At 38.0% G+C, this 21142-nt stretch overlaps 1 protein-coding gene and 1 long non-coding RNA gene across 2 annotated transcripts in view; both read left to right on the top strand.

Moving 5' to 3' along the window:
- Positions 1-21142, top strand: part of zmat4a (zinc finger, matrin-type 4a) — a 206531-nt gene that overhangs the window by 49549 nt on the left and 135840 nt on the right. The window lies entirely within an intron of this gene.
- On the top strand, positions 45-7793 carry LOC117944801. Its single transcript, XR_004656664.1, has 3 exons — positions 45-164; positions 4629-4635; positions 7784-7793. It is a non-coding gene; the product is annotated as an uncharacterized LOC117944801 (long non-coding RNA).

Raw genomic sequence — 21142 nt, 5'->3', positions numbered from 1 at the left:
AACTACTGCCAATAAAATAAAACTGTATTTTCCAAAAAACACACACACACACACACACACACACACACACACAGCCACATAGGCTAGGCTACAATTACAACAGTTTTCCCCACTCATCCTGTCTCTTTTTTTCAGAGAGAAAGAGAGAGAGAGAGAGAGGGAGAGTAGAAATACGTTGAAATACGCGTCAGGTATGAATGGCCAGGCACACAATCAGGCACGTAACTATGCCCACGCTTCACTTATGTGTGCATTGTGTTCCAGCTGTAAGTGTACACTCAGAAGTCACCCGGCTTTGATGGAGGCTTCACTTTAAGGGCGGGACTTTGGAGTGCTGCATCCAGTCACAGGTGCTAAGATAGCTAGCTCCAAGCTGTAGACTCACTGCTTGTCCAATTTTTTTTTTTCTGCATTTGTTATGACACGTGGGTGTGGAGGTTTTGGAATTGTTTTAATAATTACTTTTGCAGTTGAGTAACTAGTAAAGTACTTCAATTACATTTTCAGAAATATCAAGGCCAAAAGGAATCAAATGAGTAGGGATAATGTAGAGTGAGCCGGTCCTTATTGCAAATTGTAATCCCAACATTGACTATTGAGTAACCCATTTATTACATGGCTGCTTGTAAAGAGGTTACTGCCTGATAATGCCTGTGTCCTGGTCGGGACAGTTCATTTTACCTTTGATGAGCACAGGAAGCCAGGTCGCCCCGGTGAGTGAGCAAAACATAGAGCTAACTAATGCTCTCTTTTCACTGTTGCTGTTAGCTTTCCCCGTTTCCTTCTCCCTTTGTGATCCGCTGATATTGAATTTAAAAGTGGGTTTATTAATGTAAAGTTGAGCCTCCAGAGTCAATGATCAGAGCTCTACAGAAGAGGATTAGGGCCACGTGTGAAACGTCAGAATACGGAGATAAAGTCAGAATTCTGTATTTTTTCTGAGAATTCTGACTCTTTTTTTGATGCTAAAAAAGGTTTAGACTTTTTTTTAAAGTCAGAATTCCGACAATAACAAAAAAGAAGAACTCAAACACATTTTTTCACATGTGGTCCCAATATTCTTCTGTAGAACTCCGTCCATGGCAATGGTCTGTGATACTTACTGTAGCAGTGGTTTGTTAAACAGAAATAACAGACGTAAAAGGCCGTGATAGACCAATCAGAATCAAGTATTAAGTTACTAAGGTACTAAGTATTAAGGTCAGGTAGGGCGATATGTAATGTGAGTAAAAGAACTATATGTAATCCCAAAATACACCCACGTAAATGTGAATATTATTCTTAATTCACACTACTCCAAGATGTACTTTAAAATGTGTGAAAATTGTGATATTATATATTTATGGGCTTTGATCAAGGTTTTGTGTAGGTTTATAAGGACAGTTTTTTATCATATGGAGTATAAGAACAAATTAGTCTTCTTTGTATTGCAGCGTTCACACCCTTTTTGCATCACTCTAACTTTCAAGACAAATCATCTTGAAATCTACTGATGGAAAGAAAAACAAAAGCCTTCTAAGCTCTGGGGAATTGAAATAAGATATAATAAAATGAGCTTTCAAAAAAGATATCAGTAGAGTGAAAAGTCCTCAGGCTCAGAAGAATTAATGTTATATAATATTTCAGACTATAAGCTCCGTGAGATGTATCATTTTCCAGGGGGTCACCCGATTCAAAATCATGGAAATTAACAGACATTTAAACAAAAATAAATACATAAATAATTGTAATGGTATTGTATGCACAAACAAGGGTTCAAGAATACACAAGGGCTCTTCTGCAATCCCAACACACACAGACACACACACACACACACACACACACACACACACACACACAAACAGATTATATCTGCACAAAACTAAAAGGAAATAAAGTAAATGAACACTACCAAAGAAAATAGCATTATGTCAAAGTACTGGGTTTACTTATGAACAAAAAATAAAAACAAATTAAATACAATCCAAAAAAACACAAGAGTAGTTGCGGTAAAGAAGCAAATAAGTCATGATAGATAGTATACTGGTGAGAAGACTGCAGGCTGGGAAAATGTCTATTCCCACTGGAGCTCAGCAGGAGCATGGATGCTCCTATACCCAGATACTTCCATTAATCATCCACCATTTCTCATTTCATGTACATTATACAAACTGAAACTGGCAGTGAAACCATTTTGACTTTAATACAGTACTAATCCTTAAAGGGTTTCCTTCTGTGTATTCCGGTTTGTCTGTGATGATCTGTGCCATCCAAAGGGATGAAAGGAGAAAAAAGATCTAAAGCTTTCTCTGGATAGACCTCTTGTCCCCTGCAGTTTAGGAGACATTTAGAAGACATGCATTTCACCAATGTTTTTACCACAAGTTGGACTCCCAAGAGTCAAGTGCAAACCAGCCTGCCATTCATGAGTACACCAGTCATTTCTTAGTTTAAATTATTTCAAATCATTTTAAAAAGAGAAATAATAAGCAACAAAAAAATATTCAGAAAAGTTAGTAAATTGTGATGATGAAGTGTTGATTCATCATGCATAATTAAAGACCATGGACCCCCATCGGATAATACTTTTTCCCAGGGTCCTCTACCTGATAGATTTTTTTCTTTTAGATGTTTTGTTACAGAAGGTGAATGAAACCGATGAGCAAAATAGTCCTACAATCTGTGTTACTGATGGATGAAAGTATAGTGAAAATAAATAATTCCCCTTTTTGCTTGGGACCCGCTCGAACCCCTTTAAGGACCCCTGATGGTCCTCAGATCCCTCTTTGAGAATCACTGCTCTAGAGTATGGTGTTGGATTTTGGATTGTGACCAACTTGAGTTCAGTGTTCAAGGCTACTTCAACAAAAACCACCAACTACATTTAAAGATATAACATGTAGTGCTGTCAAACAATTAAAATTATTAATTGCGATTAATTACATTAATGTCATAGTTAACTCGCAATTAATCTCAATTAATTACACATTTTTATCTGTTCTAAATGTCCCTTGTCTTCTTTTTGTAGCATTTCTTTTCTCATTTTAATGTTCTAATCAACACCGAAAAGTGGATCGTCTTGCTTTGTGGAAATGTTTTTTTAATTGAAAACAACATTGGCAAACAACCTTCTGTAGTGTTCAATTTCAACATTTTCACTTGGAGTAGGCATTCACACTTGGAGCAAATTATCTCTCACACAATGTAACTATCCATCAATAAAGGTTGAAAAAAATTCTCATCAGCTGTGTGCTTGGCCATCAAGGTGGTATTTTTAGACTGGACATGCTGCGATGATAGCTCAGTTCACAACAACAAAACACACAGATCACTTTGGTCTTGTCAATGGAACCATTTTGCAGTTTTAAAAAAGTAAACTTTCCATTCAGAATCTTTTTGGCATCCATTTATGTCTCACACTCGCCATCCACTCTTAAAGTAACGTTACTACTCTTTGGCCGGCTCGCAAGCCCAAACAAGTGTGCATGGTGTACCTGTTTTGTTTCTGGTCTAGCTACATCCACTGAAGTGTTTAAATTGTTCTTAGTTACTAGTTGTTGCAACAGCATGTGAAAAAACTACAAAGTTTGCTAGGCCAAAATTAACGTTAATCTTCCCATAAAATTTTTTAAAAAATGGGTTTACGTTAACGCTGTTAATAACGCATTTAGATAGCACTAAGAATATGTAATATGGTCCCATATAAATGTCTAAAAATTACTATACCTATGTCATATATTATGATTGGTTGTGTACTAACATTATCCAAAATAGTTTCTAACAATGTTCAAACCCAGATAAATATGTAATTTAAATGTCATTTGGTCACCAATGACATCTTATAACCGTTTAAGTGGAACATGGGAAACACACCAGCATCAGATAGAACTAAACAGTCCAACTTTTGTTAGTGTTTTGATTGAGAGATATAGCAGCTTAAAGTGACAGATTGTACCAAACCCATAGCCCCTAAGACAACGCACTTATACATTATTATTTCGGCCGCTTGTCTTTGTTTGACAGTTTATAGCAGAGATTTATGGTAATAAGTCAGAAGAGCTAAGCTAGCATCGGCTCCAGCCAGAATCAAACTGGGAGGTTGTGATCTATTAGCCTACAGCACATTTATTTATAATAATTGTATACTCTATTCGCGCAGAACGTTATCAACACGTTAAACATAACCAAAAGCAATATGACCATGTACCTATGAACTACTCCTCAATACTCAGACTTAGACTTAACTCACGCACAATGATTTAACAAGCAGTTGCTGCCGAAATGCTGCCCACTTGCGGTTGCACTTGACCTGCAGGTAGCAATGGATAAATGAAGCTTTGTGAACCAGTGTCTTTATTTTTTTAGCCCACTAGATGGCGCTCTTGGTTTTAGGAGAAGGGCCTTAGGCATTGCAATTAAATGTATTCTAAACCCTTTGTTGAAGAGAGAGCGCCATCTAGTAGCAATGACCAACTGGATTTTTCTTATGTTTCACCTGTGTCAAAATTACATCTATTGGTCAGTAAACCTAATGTTTCATTAACGTTGTTTATGAGACATAGTGTTGACAGCCTCAAATATGGACAATCTGTTTACCAATCCCCCCAGTGTCAGCTGCTACCTCTACGGGGAGTAATGATGGACTGCAGGCTTTGTGTATGGCATCATAGCTACAACTACAATTCACAATGCTGACGGATTATTTCCGGATCAAAAACCACTCTAGCAGAGTGGGAAGGGGAGTTAGAGTATGGACGTATGCTGAATATCCTGTCCATACTCTCGTTAAGGTGCATGCATGCAGGGTTACCCCGGTTCTGACAGAGTTCTCTAGGTCTGTTAACTGGGTCATGGTGTTTACATGGCGTATGAGAAATCGGGGTGTTGCCTTAACCCGAATATAATGTTGTTTTGTTTAAACTGCATTTAAATGCACTGACTATTAAGAACATTGTTATGACTATGAGGAAGTGCACTGAGTGTACAAAACTGTAGGAAGACTGTATCTTTCTGTGCTGCAGCTCCAGTTACTGAGCTCGTTATTTTTTAAGGTTAAAAATAACAATTCTCCTTATCTACACCTGTCATTCATGTCAAAAGTGAAATCAGTTGTCTGTGGTTCTAATTTCTTTCTTTTACTTTTTGAATTTTTTAACCATATTAATTAAAGCATTTTGTCTGCTTGTGTAATTGACATATATAATGGAATGCCGTAAAAGAGGGGAAGAAGTATAGATAAGTTGATGACACAGAACATACATCCCAGTAATGATACCAAGATGGAATTCAAAGGTGCTATTGAAGCTAAATGACAAACAGAAATAGCAGCAAAGCTGACAAAAATCATTTTAATGTGTAAAAATACAACAGTATATTCTCTGAATTATAGTCAGAATCTCGATTAGTCAGACTTTGACAGAAATAATGTTACAGTTGTGATTAAATATGTGCACAGATAATGTTTGGTTTGGAATAAAATACTACAGACATAAATAATGCCATGTTTTATTACATTTTCATTCTCATCGTCATTTAAAACTGCATTAGGTGTCTTCACACTCAGTGAAGGATAACTTGCTGACCTATGGTTAAGACACCAATCCTCCCTTGGAGTATGTAAAACGGACCCACTAACAAAAACATGCTAAAAAATGGTTTGAATGTGAATTAATTTTTATTACCATGTGGTCACTAACCCTAGTGATTATGTCAGCAATTCCTGCAACTTCTTCACAATAACTGTGGTTTTCTATTTAAAAGAAAACCTCATAAAAAAATGAATACCAATAAAAAACATAAATGCAAAGGGAAGTGTTCATTGTCAGTTTGCTAAAACATTTACAGCTCATATAATCTAGCTAACGACAAGCAGGAATAGGAAACTGTGAGGCGGCTGTCTGTTAGATAAACTACACATGAGCTTTCTGTCTAGACTACAGCCTGACCATCGACGAGCCAATTAATTTAGTATAACAACACAGTTATGCTAAACTGTGATACTCCAAAACAAGTCCATAGTACCACAGGTCAATGTAGCTAGCACCTGCTGGGAGGGTGCAGAAAATGTCACATCACAGTACAGCGTGCTCTGGTGCTTAATACTGATTATGAGGAAGTGAAGTGGATTTGGGAATGTGTACTTAAGGAACTAGACACCATGAAATACGCCCTATATAGTTGGTGAATGCCCCTCTGGCTCCTTTGATACTATGGAGAAGAGACTATAGCCACACTTTGTGATTCATGCTGATTTTAAGAAATGTAAGATGTTTATTTCAAGCTCAGTTAAATAAAGAATCTTTTGGTCCACCACTGCAGAAGTAAATCAGACAAATATAATTTTAGTCAAGAATCAATCAGGTGCACTGGCTTTTTTATGTTCATCTCCTCAAGTTTACTTAACTAACTCCTTTTGGCTCCTTCTTTACATCTCCAGTCTTCCAGTCTTCTTCCATGACATCCTTTAAGTTCTCTTTTTGGGCATTTTTATAGGCCTTTAATGACAGGACAGCTGAAGAAGTGAAAGGGGAGGGAATGACATGCAGCAAAGGGCTGCAGGTCGGAGTCAAACTCGGGCCCGCTGCATTGAGGAGTAAACCTCTATATATGGACGCCTGCTCTACCAAATGAGCCATCCGGGCGCCCATCCTTTATGTTCTCTTAAGGCTGGTTATTTAACTGTTCGTAGATTTATTTATATATATATATATATATAAATGTAAATGTGTGTTTGTGTGTGTGTGTATTTCTATGGCCCATTTTAGTTTTTGTGGCTTGTTGAACATTTAACTGATTTCTACTTACTGTAATTCCGTTATTGTTTTTCATTATATAAAGGTTTTTAGTTTCTAACCTCAAACCTGTTGTAATGTTACTGTTGTACTTATGTTGTAAACCTGTATTTTTGGGATTCTGCATGTGTGTATTTTTTATTGTGAGTTCTCATAGTTCTTCTCATGAATGCACAATTATCCACTTTCTACTAAACGACTGCCTCCCCCTCATGAAGCGTACTGATGTTTCTAGGTATTCTTTCATTCAAAAAAACATTACCAACATTATACGTATACTGTAATTACATATAATTGATTAAAAAGTTACTGACGTAAAACCTTTGGCATACGAATATGAAAAACTATGTCATAACATGTCTGTATACTAGACACTGAACATTGTGGAAGGCTTTGTTTTTTTTTGTTTTTTTTTTGTATTTTATATTTTGTATTTTTGTGTTTGTATATGTTCTTATTTTGATATGGATCCCCCTGGGTCTGAAATAAAGTTTATTATATCCATTTAAAACCTTAATGTCAGAAGCTATTGTTAGCCTACAGCGATTCATTCAAATACTTCCTGAATGTTAAATCAACTACATCCCATATCACTACACGTAGTAGTTTTAACGCTTTATATTACAAAGCCTTTTGTAGTTCTGTACTCACATCTATTAACTTACTTTTAGTTACAAGATCCCTATTCCTTAGGTAGAGGCCCCCAAAATAAACGTTGCATAATATTAAAAAGGTAGTAATAAAATAAAAGCTTGCAGGAGTGGTGACCTTATTGATAGACCTTCTTAAGAGTTATTACCATGTTATATTTAACCTGTAAAGTCGGCAGAAACTCTTTGGGTGATAAAAACTTTGGGTAAATGTTGTAAAATTATTATTGGGGGCACCACGGTAGCTGGGTCAAGGCAACAACCATAAACCGAGCAAGACACCGGGAACCTTTGTTGCATTTCATTCTCCATCTCTCTCTCCTGTAATTGCCCAGTTTCGCTCTACTGTGCTATTAGATGAAGGCATAGAAATGAAATGCCTATGAATAATATATAAAAAATTATAATAAGCAATATTAATAGTCTACAGCCATGCAACCAGCTCTGTGAGTCTGTACTTGGGCTAATTGTTCAACTTGCTTACAATGATAATGCTAGCATGTTGATGTTTAGCATGTGTTTTGTTTACCATGTTCACCATGTTGATTTAGCCTGTTAGATGCATACACACTTTCCAATGGTTTGAGGCTGATGGAAATGCTATTAGTTAATATGAATTTGGTCATGAACCAAAGTATTAGACAAAATGAAAATTTGACTCTAGATAAAAAGTTAGGAGATAAAAAAGTTGAAAAGTTAAGTTATAGTTTCTTTGAGATAGTTCATTTGTCAGCCTCCTAGTGGTGCTAGGGGAAAAGTCTGGGGTTTACCAAAGTCAGTAGGATTCATCCTCTGGGGGCTTTGAATGTCTGAGCAGAATTTGATAACAATCCATCCCGTAGTTGTGAGATATTTCAGTGTGGACAAAAGCGGTGGATCGCCACATCAACATCGCCATAAAAATGTTTTCTTCACGTACACGGTACGGAACGTGAAGCGTGGTTTCTTCACAGCTGTATTTGGAGGTAGCCAATTTGTGGAAATTAATTATAATGTAATAATAATAATAATAGTATATACTTTATTATTGCAATTTAGTAATATATATAATATATTTATATATATTATAAATATTATTAAATTACAATTTACACACTGTTTTTATTACACAAGCTCAATACTGTAAATGGAGAGATGTCAGAGTGAGGGGGCTGCCCATGAAAAAGCACCCCAAGAAGTTGGGGGTTTGGTGCCTTGCTCAAGAGCACCTTTGCAGTGCACAGGAGGTGAGCTGGCACCTCTCCAGCTACCAGACCATCACCATACTTTGGTCCGTATGGGGACTTAAACCGACGACCCTCAGGTAACCAACCAAATTCCCTACGGACTGAGCATACTGCCACACCTATGTGCTATTCATGCCTTTTACCAGGTAAAAGTGCTAGAGTTTGCTGATGTTAGGCAACAGTAGAACCATTCTCTCTACTCTGCTGCGTTGTTTTCAAAAGCTTTAGCAGAACTTTGCTGCGTTCCGTGCTGGAAGCATCAAATCCTTGGAGGTCTTTCTGAGTAAACACTGTAATCCCCCCAGAAAACCATGCATGATGGGCGGCTGTGGCTCAGTGGTAGAGCGGTTGCCTGCCAATCCGAAGGTTGGGGGTTCGATCCCCGCCCCTGCAGTCATTGTCGAAGTGTCCCTGGGCGAGACACTGAACCCCGAGTTGCCCCCGGTGCTGCGCATCGGAGTGTGAATGTTTATCTGATGAGCAGGTGGCACCTTGTATGGCAGCCCCAGTCACAGTGTATGAATGTGTGTGAATGGTGAGTGTTCCCTGTAGATGTAAAAGCGCTTTGAGCAGTTGTTAAGACTGGAAAAGCGCTATATAAATACGGCACATTTACATTTACATGTAAACGAGTGATGATTCATGAGATAATGCCTGCATGAGTGTGGACTGTGGTGCTTTTCCCATGGTTGCATGCTGTAAAGGGAGCTTTGTTAGAGACTGGAGGGGTACAACAACAGTAGTCGTAGTTATAATGCAGAGCCTTGGGCTGACTGGTAAGCTCACAATCTCTGTGCCTGAATCATTCAGGGCAGTTGAGTAAGACAGCTCAGCCCGGGTCCTGAGTGTCTTGGAGCTTACCTGACTTCAGTCAACTGTTTTTGTCTGACTTTCTATAATTAGAGGCCTATTGAGGCTGCCAGCAAACAGCCAACGGTATATTCCAAGTCACAAAACACTCAGGGATGTTTTGGCAGAATGCTCCAAAAATTACAAGGGAGTAGAGAGGTGCATCCGAGTTGTATAACAGGCATCAACAGGAAGCAGTTAGAGTGCTGTGATGACCAGAGACAGTTCTAAAAATGATGCAAAGGACAGGCAAGCTTTTTTACCTCAAATGAAATAGCTTTATTTATTCTTGAGAGGGGCGACCCTTATTTTCATTGTCATCAAGTCAGATTACAGATTACAGAACAACACAGAAAGTACAATCATACAAAATATAGAAAAACAACATTCAGAATTGGAAAAGATTTAATAAATACATTAGGATAATAGGAATTCTAAAGTAAATACAATTATGTAAAGCATGTACAAATAGAAGTAGAAGTTTGTAGGCTTAAATTGTCCAAGAGAGATTTGGTTGATTTTAAGACAGTGCTGTAGTTAGTTCCAGGAGTCAGGTGACCTTAAACTAAGAGCAGTTTTTCCATGTTCTGACCTAAATATCTGACTTTTTGGCAAAACAGGCAAGTTATCAAGTCTTTTAAAGAACCATACCAGTGGATGTGCATGCGTAGGCCAAATACTACTTTCTACATCCTCCTTCTAATAGCCCATTAGTCAGCACTCTTTTGTGCATACATGTGACTGTAACAACGTGGAATGCTTTTTAATTCATTCCAGTGAACCTATGAACCTTCAACCATTGGACAATCAAGGTGGGGTCAGGACAATTGTCCCATATTAATCCCACCTGTCACCATCTGCACACCTTTAGTACTGTATGTATGCTGTGGGTACACGATCCGTCCTGCGCATGCGCACGATGTTCACGCATGCGCATAGTTTCCCTGCACTATTGGTACCACGCATGCGTCGGAACACTTGACGGCCAAGCGTCACAACGGACAGTTTTTTTTTTTTTCTTCATTTTATTAACAAAGAACAATTATATCGCCAGTATGTACATATACGAAAAGTCAATACCAGAGGTGCATATATAGAATATATATATATATATATATATATGTATATAAAATTATGTATTAGCATTTTTTGTAGGCCAGACTTTTTTGTAGTTCACAAGTGCTCAACATGTAATCTACACTTTTTAGTAGTTTTCTTTTAATAAAGATAGTTAAATTAACACTTGTCACTGATCCAAAACTGTGTACTGACATCTGTGTACCAGTCATATGTGACATTATTATTAAGTGTCATCAACATGTAATTTTTTTTTTAATCTATTTTTTAATTATTGTTTACGCCAGGCTATGAATTACAAGGTGTTTACGTGGTGGCCAATCCAAAAATATAAAGGAGTTGTTACATTAACATTTGATTACATGTGGAATGGGAATTCTTTTTGACTGAGGGAAAGTCAAAGCATTTAAAAATATAAAAAATAAAACATTTGCAAGAAAAATACAGGGCCCAGGGCAGTAAAAAGAATATTCCAGCACCACATTAACAAGCCTCCAATCATGTTTCATTTTATTGTTACACGTTACATTAACATGCACTCGTTTGAAATCAGCCAAAGTCCGCATTTTTACGCGGGGGGCAATTTATTTTGCTGCAAAAAATTGCAGATTTCCATGCAAAATAATGCGGGGCTTGCATGATTTTTGTTGCTAAAAGTCACAAATATCTTAGCAGTAAGTTGAAAAATGTTGTGTTTACTTTACACTTGGCAGCCATTTCCCCTGTTGCCATGGTAATGTTATGAAGTGACGCAATTACACAACAAGAAAAACACATTCCTTTTTTCATTAAACCGCAGTTGTTCCAAGTTCCCGCAATTTCATCGCATAGATATCCCAGATATTCTATTGAATTTTTAAAGAAAATGTGCCCCATAATCAGGGTTTTTGGAACAAATCTTGCGCATGTGCAGGACGGATCGTGCAGTGTCGCGAAGCCTTGTAAAACACAATTAGCATCTGCGCATGCGTGAACATCTTGCGCATGCGCAGAACGGATCGTGTACCGACATATGCTACTCACACTGATGTGCACCTTCTTCAACTTCAACTGGCAAAGAAAGACGCAAGCTATAATTGGTCAGGATCCCACACGTACTGTAGTCTGCCATGTCTCTTGGCAAAGTACCTAATCTGACACAGTGATCAAAAGACAAGCATACTCTGTTGTCTGATCCTGACATTACTCTTTTGATGTCTTGTCTTGATGTTTTGATCCCTGAAACCAAACTGGGATCAAGTGAAATTATTACACCCACTATCAGAATATGTCTCTCTTTTTTAATATAAACCCCTTTTTAATCTGAATATGAGCTAAAAAAAGAAAGAAAAGAATTTCAACTGGTTTTATTGTTTGTTTTTTCTATTTTCTATTTATATTATTGCACCAACTACTTTGTGGTCTTTAGACGTTGTAAAGTAGGACCATTAACAGTAAGTTGGAGCAGATTTCCCTGTAGTTTATCAGCATTGTAGTTTCAGATTCATGTAACTCAACGACTCTGATTGACTGTATTGTGCTAGCAATCCAGCATTTCTGCAGTGAGACATAAATCACTAAAGGACAGTTCAGTTGTTTTGCTTTACATAGTAGACTTGCACAACAGTGTGTAGTGGTATTATAAAGTTGTCGTTTTTTAATTGCGGGATATAATAAATAGGAAACTGTTGCTGCCAGTATCTTTAATTAAGTCAAAAGGTTGACAACTAACTGTGCAAGTAGAGCATAATAAATTATTATTAAAAAATGTTCTAGTGAATAATTGCAATAAGCATAAATACATCCTTAATGTGCATTTTTTAACTGAGTGACTGTCATGCTGAATGGGTCCTCTGATGGGGAAACCCATCAATTTTTTTTCCACAAAGCCTCTATGGTGGGTTAAGAAATGCTATAAGCTGGGCTAATAACACCTCTGTCTGCACTGGCGTCAGGCGTGGCCACAAGGTAAAGCTGGTTGATATGGAGAAAATGTACTATCATGATATTATATGATATGGTCTATGACCAAATACCTCAAATCGAAATTTTGGCGATATTGTTGGGTTGACAATTGGTTCTTTTACAACACATGCACACAATAAGATTTTTGATAAATAATCATCAGTAATGTTGATATATTAACTATGTGGGTAAAGACAAACAATATAACAGCTAGAATAGTCTGGTAAGGTAAAAAGGTGAAATTACATAACTTAAATAAAAGGTATCAATAACAATACCTTTTGTCAAATTGCTTCCAATCGCTTCAAAATGCAACTTGACTGGTTGTCAGAAGCATACAAATGCATGCAGCAATTATAGTTATAAAAAATAAACAGTCTGGTCATTGGTCATTTTCCATTGCCTGACCCTGGTCATCAGCTTTGACTTTTAACCTTATTCCAACATGACTATTCAACACTCAAATAACAAGTTAATTAATAATTATTATATGTAGCATCGCAGAACTAGAACAATTAGGCTCTAGCACTGTTTCTCTGTATCCAAAAAAATATATTTTAACACCATTGAAAAGACTATATGGTACTTCATAGTGCACATAATAAAAGTATGTGTTTTTCTTTTCATTCATTACATTACATCATTGTTACTAATGCTGTCCTGATTCACATTCATACCAGGGCCTGCCCAGTAGAGCTGTAGTCTGCTGCTGACAGTTACTAAACAGCTACAAAGGAGCTGTGTGGGGTTATGTTCTGTGCTTTAGAGCACCTGGCTGGCAGCTGTTTAGGTGAAATAAATGCACACTTATCAACTTTCTACTACACTACTGCCTCCCCCTCAGATTTATTTCACTGAAGATCTGTTTTAAGTAGGGTCCGTTTTTGTTATTTCCCACTAGGAACAAGGCTATTTTCTAGTTTTATATACTGTATGTATATAGATGCTCTCAGGACTGTGAATCAGTCCCCCCCCTCTCTTTTTTTCTGCACCACCTATACTTTATATTTTTAAATTTCGTGTATAAAAATGTGTCGTGTGACACTGTAAAAGGGTTCTATTCTATTCTAGTTGCATGTGGTTTTACAGTTTCTTTTGGGAGTTCCTCTGGGAATATTTGACCTTTGTCCTCCACAATACACTCCCTGGTTCTGGGGAGGGGCACACACAAGCGCTGATTAGCTCACTGATGTGGTGGTAATGCAGTATGGATTTTTCTTCAGGCCTGATTGTGTCAAGCATGCACTTAGGCTCTCTTTCATACAAACACGTCCCACAATGTGCCAGTTTCAATATAGTTCTGTTTTCAGGGGTCATTTTTCTAATCAGAGTCCTGAGACAATCTGCTGAAACAAGCAGCTATAAGTAAGATTGGGTTACAGGCTCCCATCAGTTAAATGTATCCTTCATTAGTCAGCGCCTCACAAGTGCTTATGTGTACCTGCACAGTGTTGCCTGGTGTTTATCTCAGTCACTTGGGTTTTGCTTGTTTTGGCCCATTCACTTCAAATCGCATACACCTTACAAACCTCCAGGCTGCTTTCCAAACACACTGTCCTATCTTCAAATGCATTGTTTCGGTCTCCCAGTAAATTAGTTCCCATTCTTTTTAGTATGACATGAAAAGCAACATACAGTGACTAACTTGTTAAAGTACACACAATAAATTGCTCCATCATACATGATAGATAGATAGATAGATATTTATTGATCCCAAAAAAAAGGTAATTATGGTGTTACAGCAGCACACGTACATCAGTCACACAGCACAAAATATACATAGTATAAATGAAATACTAGGATAAAATATATATACATACAATATACATGAAATAATAATAATAATATGAATAAAAGAACAAATATTTAATATAATATACAGTATGGGGAAATACAATGTGCAATTACTTAAATAATATGCTAAAATGTATGCTAAAATGTAAATAAACCAATTGTGCAGGTTGCATTAGTCCAGTTTTGTTGTGTCTCAGGGTCTTATCTAGAACCCAGTGATGATGTGTTGAAGAGTTTTATTGCCTGTGGTAGGAATGATTTCCTGTAGCGGTCCGTGCAACATCAAAGCTGTCGGAGCCTCTTAGAGAAGCTGCTCCTCTGTTGGACCAGTGGGGGGTGGAGCGAGTGGTTGGGTTGTGAACTGGACAAAACAATCGGTTGAGCGCAAAAATCATTGGCGGATTAATCAGTTATGAAAATAATCGTCAGTGGCAGGTAGAGATGGTCTGATATAATTTTTTGCTTCCTGATACCAATTCTCATACCTGAACTTGCGTATCGGCCGACACTGAGTACTGATCCGATACCAGTGTGTCATATATTTTATAATTGTTCTAACAGCTGTTACCTACTATCCCTGTATGGATGTGATATGATTTATATCTTTGTTGTCGGTCTGGCTCAGGTTAAACTCTTTTGTGAAACATGAACAAACACAAACAATGAATGCCACAGAACTTTCTTTTTTTATCCAGTTTGACAGTCAGTTATAACGGAAAAAGAACAAATAATGAACTACTTCAAGGTAGATTTTATTTAGTTTTTTTTTATTTTACGTGGTATCAGATCAGTGTATAAACTCCAGTACTTCCCGATACCAGAGTGTTAGGCAGTATCGGAGGCAATAAAGCTCAAATGGATTGTAATTGGCTGTCAGTGTTTCTATCGTTAATGAAATCGCTGTGACAGTGATCCTACGATGTCGTTCTGCTATGTAGTTGTCGGTATAGTTGTGCTGTGGACTCCACAATTCACTCAAGTTAGAACGATTTTTTAAATTATACACAGTTATCGATATCGTTGGTGTGGACGTGTGTAAAGGTAGTTATCATGAAGGAAATCTTTTTTTTGCGCAATATTTAGTAATTTGTGCCATCAAATTCCTGAGACATGTAGATATACATACACATTTATGTGTATACCAAATTGCATGTTAATCCATCCAATAGTTGTTAAGACATTTCATTAAAAACCACAGAGTAAGCAATTTTTTGCATGTAATAGAGCTCAAATATCTCTGAATAGTACCCTGCTTGTTTTACAGTTTTGAAAGATGCATGCAGTAGTACAGGTTGACATTTATTACAGTACACTGGGAGGAGGCAATGGGGGACGTGCTGGCAAAAACAATCAGCTTTCCTTATGCACACTTTGATCAAACTTTTAACTGAGCCAGTTCTGGAACTAGTCATAACTTTTTTTTCAACTTATTTTTCTTGAAGAATAGAGACAACACTGTTACACATTGTTCGCTGTAAACAATAACAACATAGAGTTCTTGTCACTTATTGGCTAATAATGTGGTAATGAATCTTTAATAATGTATCCTTTATTGGTCGCACAAGGGGAATTTGCAATTTACACTCTTGTTATTACACACAGGCCTGAATTACACACACATGCTCAGTACCTATACATGCACTAAATAGAGGGATATCAGAGTGAGGGGGCTGCCCATGGAAAGGCACCCCAAGCAGTTGGGGGTTCAGTGCCTTGCTCAAGAACCTCTTGGCAGTGCCCAGGAGGTGGACTCTTCTATTGCCAACCCCATAGTTAAACATACCTCACAAACACAGTGAGACCCTGTGCGCACAAAACACAGCAGGTTGCTGTTCTATTTTCATGATGTAAGAACAGTTGTCATGTTGACAATTGCAGAAACTGTATGATTTTACGTATTTTGATGCTTACAAGGATGACATTTTACAGTACATGCTCTAACCGAGGTGTTACAGATGTTCCGCTGTAGGAATGGTGTTGTGTGTCCTCATTCAATAAACCATTTGTACAGTTACAAAAAGTAATGCATTGTTTGTATTCCATGTATGTATTACAGTATGCACCATGATAACTACAGCTGTATTAGAGTGCAGATATCCACGTAGGTAGAAGAGCATATTTCTGCCCCTTCCATTGCTGAGAATGTTCAAGTTCAATTCTGCCGGATGTCTTTCGTTTTTGCCGGATGTCTGTTGCCTTCTGATTTCCTTGTGTTGGAATTTTCTGTCGATTTCTGAGGACTGTTGTCAGCTGCTTCTCAGATCTCTGCTAGGTGAATCCAGACAGCAAGCTAGACTGTATTTTGAATCTGAGTTTTCTGTTGCATGAGGAAAATAACTTTTGAACGTACACATGTTCCACCAAAACAAGTTCCTTCTTAAGGCAATTTTGCAGAGGCCCTGTTGCTCTGTTTGGTGCTAAGCACCACCCAAGATGATTTTGATTGGTTTAAAGAAATGCCAATAAAGCAGAACACAATTTTTCTCCCATCCCGGAATGCTATGTGGACTAGCCAGACCCTCCTTTGCAGCACCTTGGAGGAAGGTCTGTCAATGCAAGAAAGGAACGTCCTAAATCACATGGTTTTAAAGTTTGGGGAGCAGAGTTTGTGTTCCAGGAGTACTACCTAAGGAGCTGGTGTTTAAATACAAACCACAATCTTTTTTCACATCTTAACTAATCATTTTGGTGCCTAAATGCAAGACACTCAACTTTTGTTGGCTAAACTCAACTGCAACGGCCGCTAAAACGACCATAACCTCACAGTGCCCCTTACCCGGTTTACAGTAATCCTTTTTTGTTCTTTTCTAACCTTTTTTTTGTGGCTACATCTAACTGTAAACACTGCAAAACGTAACTGTCATGTGACCAGTTGTCACATAATTCAGTAGCATATCATAAGTGCATAAGTTTTTCATACAATATCATAGAAAACAGAATGCACTGCCTTGCTCAGGACTCTTTTGGGAAGCTTCCGCACTTCTAAATCCTTGCTCATCCTAGAAAAAACAGGGGCATTGGAACATCCTGAATGACAGAAGAGCCATTCAAGTTATGGGTCCAGAATATCAAAAATTGAAGAGTAAGCAACGATCAAGTAAGAAAATTGGCATGTACCTGTAGGAAAATGTATGGTTTATGGTGGAGTCTGTGCCAAAGTGTTTCTTGCTCCCGGGTGCACGAAAGCTCCTAATCTTGGCTGGTAAATAATTTGGCAAATGAGCACCGGTAAGCCACAGCCATTTGTATTTATTAACACGAAACAAGCTAGAAGGTGTTAATTAGTATGTTCAAAGGTGCTCTAAGCAATGTTGGGTGACGTTACTTCTTGTTGCCATTAGAAGGATTTTCAAACAAAACCAGACTAGCTTGTCCCTACCTCTATCTTATCCTGTCTACTCCCCCTCCCTTCTGTGCTTCTGCGAAGTAACCCCCACCCCAGAATCCTTCTTGTTGGTTACTGGCTGGAATGCTGGAACCCCGTTAGTGTATGCTTCATGGTGCAGGTTGGCACAGTTTGTTTTAGATGCCATTTGTAGACCCTGGGCTGTGATTTTGTTAACTTTTGACAGGACCCAATGTTTGGGGTGAAAAAGAATATTCTGACCATTCACAACATAAAACTCTTCCTTTAATGGTTAGCAGTTGTCCAAGTCAGATCTACAGTAGCAGACTCCCAGGATATCTTAACATTGCCTTGACTCTGGGCAGAGTGCAAAAACAAAATGTAATTGCATATGTAAAAAACTGAAAGGAATACTATATAATTCCAATTAAAATAATTAGTTAATAAGTTGAATTTTAAATGTGCAAATTTAAAGGCCAATATACACAATATCCCTATTGCTGAAATGTCTATTGTAAACTGGTGGTGGAACATTTTTATCCAGTTTGGAGTGTGTTTGCTCAGCAGAAACCCAAATAGCTCTCTGCGGCAAACAATAGATGTCACCTCAGTGTCTAAAAAGGCACTTTAGGATGACATAACAAATAATGCGTCTGGGAACCAGTGTAATTGATTGCATTTTTTTTTTAAGAACCAATATGATTACAACAGGAGAGACATGTTTGCAAATATGCAAATTAGGTTTATTTTACAGCTCAATAAAATGTAGAAGACGAGACCAAAGGAGGCTCTGGACTGGTCAGCTGGAATAGATGACTGGAGGTAGAAGGGGGGGTGAGGGGTTGCACTATTGCCTACAACGACAGCTGACTGGCAAAGGGAGAAACTGGTTTTTAAATGGAGTATTGTGACTCTGCGATTGGCCCTTGCAATGTGTCGACAAAGATTTATTGTACAGCTCAATAAAATGTACAAAGTCTTTGGTGATTAGAATCCATCGGTCCACAAATATTTTATATATCTACTGTATAAAGGGGTAAAGAACCATCGGACCCCCAAAACCTAAATGAAATTAAAGATTAGAGACAAGAAAAGTATAAATATATCCATAGGAAAAAAACACATATGGACTTACCACCATGCATTAACGAATACAAAATAGACAAGCAAATAAAATTCTTCTTTATTAGTGATCCTTTCCCCCCCCAAAAGACAAATATACTGTAAGTACATATATAAAAAGAACCATATGGATTTACCTCTATGAATTAATGGATCTGAAATAGAAAAGCAAATACCACACAAATACTTAAATAGTATTCATGTAATCTGTATTCATTCACTGTTTAAAACCCTGCACAGAAGACGTGAGAAGACAAACAGACCGTGAAGGCACACCACCAACAGTTATCTGCATGCTACAATTTATGCAAAACGCCAGTTGAATTTGCTGCCCGAGGTCCGGGCTCCCTAATTCAGCACTCCAGGATTTCAGCAATGTTACATAGGTATGAAGACGGATCTACTGTTAACACAGTACAAACTGAGCTGCCTAACCCGGCACACCAGTGGGACAGACTTAAAATCCTCTTTTGAAGGTTATATGGTCAGGACATGTAGTGAGGAGACACAGGAAAGTCATTTCAAACTGCCAAAATGAAAGAACCAGAGATGGAGCTTGAAGCGTAACTTGTTCCTCTTGCAAAACGGTGCCATTCAGGACCATTTAATTCTCTCCCAGCATAACCTCCACCTGTATGCATACCATGTATTGGTTAGTATATAAATGCTGCCAACTAGTTGTCATGCAGTTTGCGTGTGATAGCAGCTCCTTCACTTAAAAATAGGGGAAGAAGTCAGGACAACTAGAAGTGTCATGGTAATGTGCACGGAGAAACAAATCCTCATGACAATAAACAACAACACAGATAGAGAAAATGCTGAAACCAGTGCTCTGCTGAGGTGCTACTGATGCTCCAGAAGCAGGTGGTGCCATCAGCAATGTAACTGTGAGTGCAGCCCATTGTGACATGACTGTAAAATGAGTTCAATAAGCCTCTTTGTGGAAGAGTGGGAAACATTTACCTGCTTCTCTTCCACCTTTGGAAGTTTACAGTTATCAACCTATCCTATTGAAAAGTGATATGATAAACACCCCAGCTCAAACTATTAAAGCTGCAGTAGGGAATTCTGAGAAAATGCGGACTTAGCCTGAAAATTCCAAGGGGGTAAGCCAATCCTCTTTAAGCGTGGCGCCCATGGCGCCATTTTAATGCAACAAAGCCATCCCCTGCAGTTAGCATCCCTTGACTGCCATTCATTTTGGCGCCACTTTGACAGTGAATAATGTTACATCTGAAGCGTTTTGAGACTCTATTTGTCCGTTGTTTATTTTTAAAGAAACACAACAATGCATAAAAGGCTCCATCACCTTGTAGCTCACGATATGGCTTTGTATCAGACGTTTTTGTAAAAAATAGGCTAACTATTGTGTCATAACCACTCAAATTGCTGTCGCTTAGTCAACAAATCAACGTATTTTCAGGAGAAGCACACAGACAATTTCGACTTAGTTCAGCTGTTTAGGTTTAATTACTAATGGTAACTAGCATGTTAGTTAGCAGTAATTAGCCTGTGTCAATGTTATCTACTAACATATACCTACGCACTCTGTCTCTGCTGAATGGGAATGATTGAGATTTCTCTTGGCACTGCTACTAGAAGACTTACAACTTTCAGACACGCCACAACTACGTTGTCAAGCTCAGTTGGAGGCTGCGCAGTAGCGCCCAGCCCTCACCAGAAAAGTGCTTCTATTTTCCTTCACTGGTCTCCGTCCAGAACAATGGTATTTGTTGGTCCACTTCTTTAACTGTCTATGGAGAATTTGAAATAGCACACCTTACAGATTGGTCTTGGTCCTAAAATCATTAGGTATTTTGCAATACATGTAATGTAACTTTATAACGTTGCACTCTTTCTATAAGTTAGAAATAGTTGACATTAGTAAGCTAACATAAAGGTAGTTGATGTTACAGTATGTAATTATTTTAGCGAAATGTAATGTTAGATAAGGTTTGCTAGTACAACATTTCAGTAACATGACAAGCCAGTGAATTAGCAGGTTTCAATTGTTGCTTTGCACAGTTCGTGACATTTTATCTGTATGTTATGCGGCTAGAGTTTTGAGACTGAGTCAATAGCCTTCGACGAGGAATTCACACCCACAGTGACCTCTACGAGCCGACGGGCGGGGAGAAGAGAAAGCATTCTGCAAGGAGCATCAGTCAGGGCACGTAGGAGACGGGGCAAAGGTCACAGAGTGGGTCCAACTCCCCAGCATATCAGAAAAGAGGACATGGCGCGTGTGGAGAATTTAAGCTTAGAGAGGACTGCTTATGAACGTGTAAGTTCAATTCAATTCAATTCAATTTTATTTATAGTATCAATTCATAACAAGAGTTATCTCAAGACACTATACAGATA

This window comes from Etheostoma cragini, chromosome 5, assembly GCF_013103735.1.
Source record: "Etheostoma cragini isolate CJK2018 chromosome 5, CSU_Ecrag_1.0, whole genome shotgun sequence".
Classification (NCBI taxonomy): Eukaryota; Metazoa; Chordata; class Actinopteri; order Perciformes; family Percidae; genus Etheostoma; species Etheostoma cragini.
Note: the sequence above shows the minus strand (reverse complement) of the source record. Positions and strands in the feature narration are given on the sequence as shown.